This window comes from Myxine glutinosa, chromosome 3 (assembly GCF_964187855.1).
Source record: "Myxine glutinosa chromosome 3, kmMyxGlut1.1, whole genome shotgun sequence".
NCBI classification, from domain to species: domain Eukaryota; kingdom Metazoa; phylum Chordata; class Myxini; order Myxiniformes; family Myxinidae; genus Myxine; species Myxine glutinosa.
In genome coordinates, this window is record NC_136263.1 from 151,632,428 (window position 1) to 151,638,853 (window position 6,426).

Here is a 6,426-nt window from a genome sequence, read left to right on the forward strand (position 1 = left end):
ACCTCCTCCCATTCCCCACATCCCCCTTACCCTCAAACCGAAACTGCCTCAACCCCAAAACAGGAAGTGACTCACCACAAACCAGAAGTGACCAATTAATTATTTATTTTCCAATTTTCACATTTTTTCGATTTTCCAAATTTTCAGATTTCACAATTTTCAAAAAATGAAAAAATTGATTTTCAAAATTTCTGATTTGTCGGATTTCACGATTTTCTCGAATTTTTTTTGTCAGGGTATATAAAATGGCTGAACCCATTTTCAAAATATTTCAAGATATATTTAACACAATTAGACAGTTGGTTGAGTCGCTTCTAATATGTATACATAATTATAATACAAATAGGGATAACAACACGCAGGATGAATGATTACCCGCTATATATTTTCAGCCTTATATAAAATGGATGATTTTTTTACCCGTGTGGGAAAGTAAGATAAAATTTAATAATCAGAAAAACCTCCCAAATTCATTAAGATGTCTAATAGTCAGGTCAAGTGGATGTGGAAAAAACCTGTTTGCTTTTAAAGATGCTCCTTACTCCAAAATTTTTAGATTATGAAAATTTAATAATTTTCACAAAATCAGGTTTTCCACCAGAGTACCAACTACTATCACAAGGTTTTAATGCCAACCTTCAAAAAGAAGCTATAATTGGGTTATTTAAGCTCCAACACAAACTAAATGAGCACAACATTGAAGATATAACACAACTATTTTGTGATACTCCACAAAAATGGAAAAAGAAATCAAAACCCACATCACCTACAACCATAACTTGTATTCTCACTGATAATACGAATGATATACCTTCACCTCAAGAGTTTGAAACAAAAAAGAACCTCGATATCTTTGATGATTGTGTTAATGAGAAAAATGAAACGGTTATGGACAGCTACTATACAAGGGGGAGACATTCTTCTTGTAATTGTATTTATCTTAGTCAATCATACTTTCAACTCCCTCGTCGCTCAATAAGAAACAATGCTAATACTTTTATTTTATTCAAACTAAATGCACTAGATATAACCAATTTTTGGAGGGATAATTGTTCTACATTATGTTGTAAAAAGGAATTTGAGGGTCATATGAAACATACGACTGAAAAATATAAATATATAATTGTTAAAGAAGATGATATAATAACTAATAATTTCTTTGTATAAATAAAATGAATGCTGAAGAACGAGCAAGAAAATTTAAGGAACATCAACAATTACTTTCAAAAGTTGTGAAACAACAGGAGGGAATAAGGAAGAAACGGAGACAAAAGCTATTAGGTGAAGACGTATTTGAAAGAAAACAAGAGGAGTTTTTTAAACCTCTTTTAAAATCTACCGAACAAAAGGGGGTTTCGATTCAACTTCCTGCGATAGAATATACCCCAACCCAAAAACAGGAAGTGCCTGATTTGATTGCCCTATCACATCAAGTTCCCGCGATAACATATACTTCCAAACAACAACAGGAGTTGCGAGAGTTGGATGAACTAGCGAATCAAGAACTTACAAATATAGAAACAACACAATCATCCCGAGGCCTTGAGAAAACAAATAAACTTTCCAACGATGTTGTGAAAGCTATTAAAAACAATGAATATAAAAAGGGTACATTAAACAAAACGGGTCTCATTCATTCATTCAGAAGAAGAATCAGCAGCGTTTCATCTTGTCAACGAGGCGGTATTAGTATTTAATGATGAGTTAATGTTTTTGAGTGATACTCACCCAAATGTTAAATTAACCCCCAGATTAATGTTTCTTCTCACACACACCGGCCATAGAAACACCAGACTCGGTGATTCAAAATATTTTGATGCACCACTTGATATGGAAAGAGAGGAAGATAGGGTATATATTGAGTTGCTAAACACGATTGATTACGGGGGTATATTAGGGGTAAAGGTAAGAAAAATGAGAAAGAAAAAGATATTCTTAATGCTGTAGATAAACTTGGATTGAGTTCAGGCTCCGGCGTTAGTTTTCTTCCGAGTGACTCATCACAATTAGTTAATAAACTATTACTGCTGTTAGGTAGTAAGGAGGCGGGAAATAACAATTGTTTTAATGAAATATCAGCCATTTTAGATCAGTTGATGAATATGAAAATATAATTAATAAATGTCAATACAAAGATCTTTTATCTCGCATACAATAAAATGAGAAACACAACTCTTAGATTTGATTTTACAACGAGTGATCACACGACTCCATTCCAATACCCGGTACAACTTGATCCCACAAAAGAATATGAAGCGGCGTTATTGTCTATGGAAGCCTATAATACTTTGTTTAATATCACAGAAAAGAATAACAACTTTAGTTATGATCCGGGAGCTGGATATAAAACTATAGAAGTACCCCCTGGAGCTTATGAGATACCGGTACTATGGTCAGAAATTTCACGTGTTATGAACGAACAAGGTGATGAACTAAAAAATATCGAAATAGATATTCAAAAACATACATCAAAATCAACTATTAGACTTAAAAGTAATTATAAAATAGATTTCACGATTGATAATTCATTCCGTGTGATGTTAGGTTTCTCTGCAAAAAAGCTTGAGGATAATAATACGTTTGTCAGTGATAACGTCGTTGACATATCCTCAGGTATAAATTCAATATTAATTCACTGTGATTTGGTTGATGGTGCTTATGACGATGGAGTAAAAACAAATACAATATTTTCATTCAGCGCTTATTCAACTCCAATAGGTTATAAATTCAATATGGAGCCAAAGAATCTCACGTATTTGTCCGTGTCAGGAAAAACCATTTCTAAAGTAAATTTTAAGATAACCGATCAGGATCACCGTATGGTTTCTTTCAATGGTGAAATTATATCCATCAGAATTCACCGACATGAAGTTTTTCAACAATCAACTGTAGATCAGCTATGCGAAGTTCTTCAACAAATAATTGGAAAAATTATATAATAACAATAAACTAATTAATAAATGAACATCCAACTGTTTTTTCTAGAATGTAGTTTTAACACGAGTGATCAAGATAAAAAGAAAACTTATCAAGAGTTAGCGTTTGGAAAAATAGGTCTTGTATTTACTCAGGAAAGAGGAGAGATTATGTTAACGTCGAGCGGAGAATTTTAAATTCCGTCAAAGGATAAATTATGTTTTGAAAAATTGTTTTGGCTGCCACACACTAATTATTCATGACTAGAACGAAAAACCAAAGCGGATAAATTGGAAAATTAAAACTAAAATGTTAAAAGTTTTAAATTCTACTTAGAATAAAAACAACATGGTTGTTGTAAGAAAACATGAGCTAAGAAAATATAAAGTCATTACGAAAGACACGAAACAACAACAACAACAACAGGCATTTTAAGGCCATTTTCCCTACAAGAGCGGGGGTTAGCCTTACGGTCCCCATGACAATCTTCTCCATTTTGCCCTATTTTCTGCATCTCCCCTTGTTAACCCCCTTGCCCGCATTTCTTCTTCGACAATCTTTAGGAAAGTCTTTCTAGGTCTTCCCCATCCTCTACTTCCTTCTACATTCATTTCCATCACTCTTCTCAACCAGTCACTTTCATCCTTCCTCAACACATGACCAAACCATCTCAAACTGTTTCTCTTCACAGCATCCATCACAGGCTCTATTCCCATCATCTTTTGCAATTCATCATTTGTCTTCCTCTCTCTCAACGATACTCCACACATCCACCGAACCATTCGCATTTCCACCCTTTCCAGCCTTCGTTGCTGCTCAACGTTCATTAACCATGTCTCACTCCCATAAATCATAACACTTCTCACACATGCAGCATACACCTTTCCCTCCAGCTTCAACGACACTCCCCTCCTCGTCAGCATGCCACTCAGTTCCCGAAACTTCTTCCATGCACATCTCACTCCAGCAACCGTTGCCGAGTCTGATCCAGCTTCTCCATTCAGCACGTCTCTGAGGTAACAAAATGTTTTCACACCTTCCAGCTTCACGCCGTCTCCAAGATCCAACTCAGCATTTCCTCCATCTGCAGCTCCCTCTGTGCACACCTTACACTTGAATGCAGCTACCACACTGGATAATGACCCTCTCAAACCACTACATTTTTGATGAACCCACTCAGCGCACATTGTACATTGAATGGAATTCACTCCGACACCCTTCCTGCACACAGCACACGGCCACTTCCCAGTTCTTTCCACCTCACCACATGCTTTACCACTTGCCATCACCTTCGTTTTTCCGATATTCACCTTCAGACCTTTTGTCTCCATACATTCCTTCCACTTGTTCATCTTCTCCTTCAGTCCATCCATACTTTCTGCAATCAACACCAGATCATCTACATACAACAACTCCCATGGTAAACCCTCCTTTACGTTCCGAGCCAGCACCTCCATCACAGCTCCAAAGACTAGTGGACTTAGTACCGACCCCTGATGCACTCCCACCTTCACCTCAAACTCACCACTGTTCCCGTCCTTCGTCCTTACAGCTGTACGGGCTCTTTTGTACATTGCCATCACTACTCTGATCAACCATTCTTCCACTCCTAACTTCCTCAATGCCCATGCCACTACTTCACCTGGAACCCTATCGAATGCTTTCTCCAGATCAACAAACCCAAGAAACAACTTCTTCCTCTTCTCCATGTACTTCTCCTGCAACTGCCTCACAATAAAAAGCGCGTCTGTCGTTCCTTTTCCTGGCATAAGTCCAAACTGCATTTCGTCAATCTTCACTTTCTTCCTTATCCTCCTCTCCAACTCCCTTTCCAATACCTTCATTCCATGCTCCAATAACTTTATCGCTCGATACGAGCCACAGTCCAGAGCGTCACCTTTCCCCTTGTATGGAGGGACGAGGGTTCTCAGTTCCCAATCGACTGGAATGCGGCCTTCTTTCACCTCCAGATTGCAGATCTCTGTCATTCTCTTCACGCCCCAATTTCCCGCTGCCTTCAACATAACTCCCACAACTCCCGTAGGCCCTCCCGCTTTTCTACTCTTCATTGCTTTTATCGCTTCCTCAACTTCCTTCTCAGTTATCTTCGCTGCCAGTTCTAAAACTAGGTTACTCTCTATCTTGCCATTCCATTCATTCTCTGCATTCAACAGTATTTCCATATATCTCTTCCATCTTCCTTTAATTCCATCTGGGTCCACAACGATTTGTCCCACTTCATCCTTCAAGCAACTCACCCCATCACATCACACCTCTCTTTCGCTATCTGCTTTGCAATCCTGAATACTGCTCTCTGACCCTCTTCCAAATCCAAGCATTCTCCGAACATTTTCCTACATGCCTCCTGCGCCTTTGCTACCTCTTTCTTTGCATCCTTCTTGGCTGCCTTATAACTTTCATGCTCTGCCTTTTCTGCCCCCATACCCTTCGCTTTCTGCCACTCCTTGAACTTCTTCCTCTTCTCATCAATCTTCTTTCCAACTTCATCATCCCACCACCATGTTTCCGAGTTCCTCGGTGGTCCTTTTGTCCATCCACAAACCTCACCAACGGCTCCCAACAGACTATCTTTCATTGACATCCAACCACTTTCAAGCTCAACCACATCATCCTCTGCCATACTCAGCCTCTCTTTTAATGCCTCCCTCACTGTCACCTCTTTCAACCTCCACACCTTCATTCTCGGTTGGTACTTCACCTGCCGAGCTCTCCTCGCACCTTTCACCCTTATGTCACAGACAACCAAGTGGTGCTGTGAAACAGCCTCCTCCCCCGGGATCACCTTTGTGTTCCGGAGGTGCCCCCTATCTCGCCTACGCACCAGCAGGTAGTCAACGGTTGTCGTCGACCCACCTGACGTGTATGTAACAAGCTTATTATCCTCTTTCTGGAACTGAGTATTACAAATCAACAAATCAGCTCCATCAGCAAACTCCAAAATCCTTTCACCTTCTCCATTTCTCACACCATATCCGTAACCCCCATGAACTCCCTCAAAACCGTCCATACTCCTTCCCACATGTCCATTTAGTTCTCCTCCTACCACAACAACTTCCTCATCTTTCACATTTTCCATCAGCTTCTCTATTGCACACCAGAACTTGTCCTTCTCTTCATCGCTGCGACCAACCTGCGGAGCATATCCCGAGATGACGTTCATCAAGAGCTTTCCAATCATCATTTTCACCATCATCAACATTTCACTCACTCTTGTCACACTCACCACACTGTCTTCAAACTCCTCAGAAAACAGGACACCAACACCATTCACACCTTCTGGGCACCTTTGCCACACAAACTTGTATTTCTGTCCCTGCCTACCCTTCACCATTCTCACACCACTTCCTTTCCATCTCGTCTCCTGCACACAACATATGTCCACTCTTCTTCTGACCAATACTTCCACCACTTCTCCTGATCTCCCTGTCATTGTCCCTACATTCCATGTCCCAAACCTCAGAAACCGATCTCCACGTCGGGCATCAGACT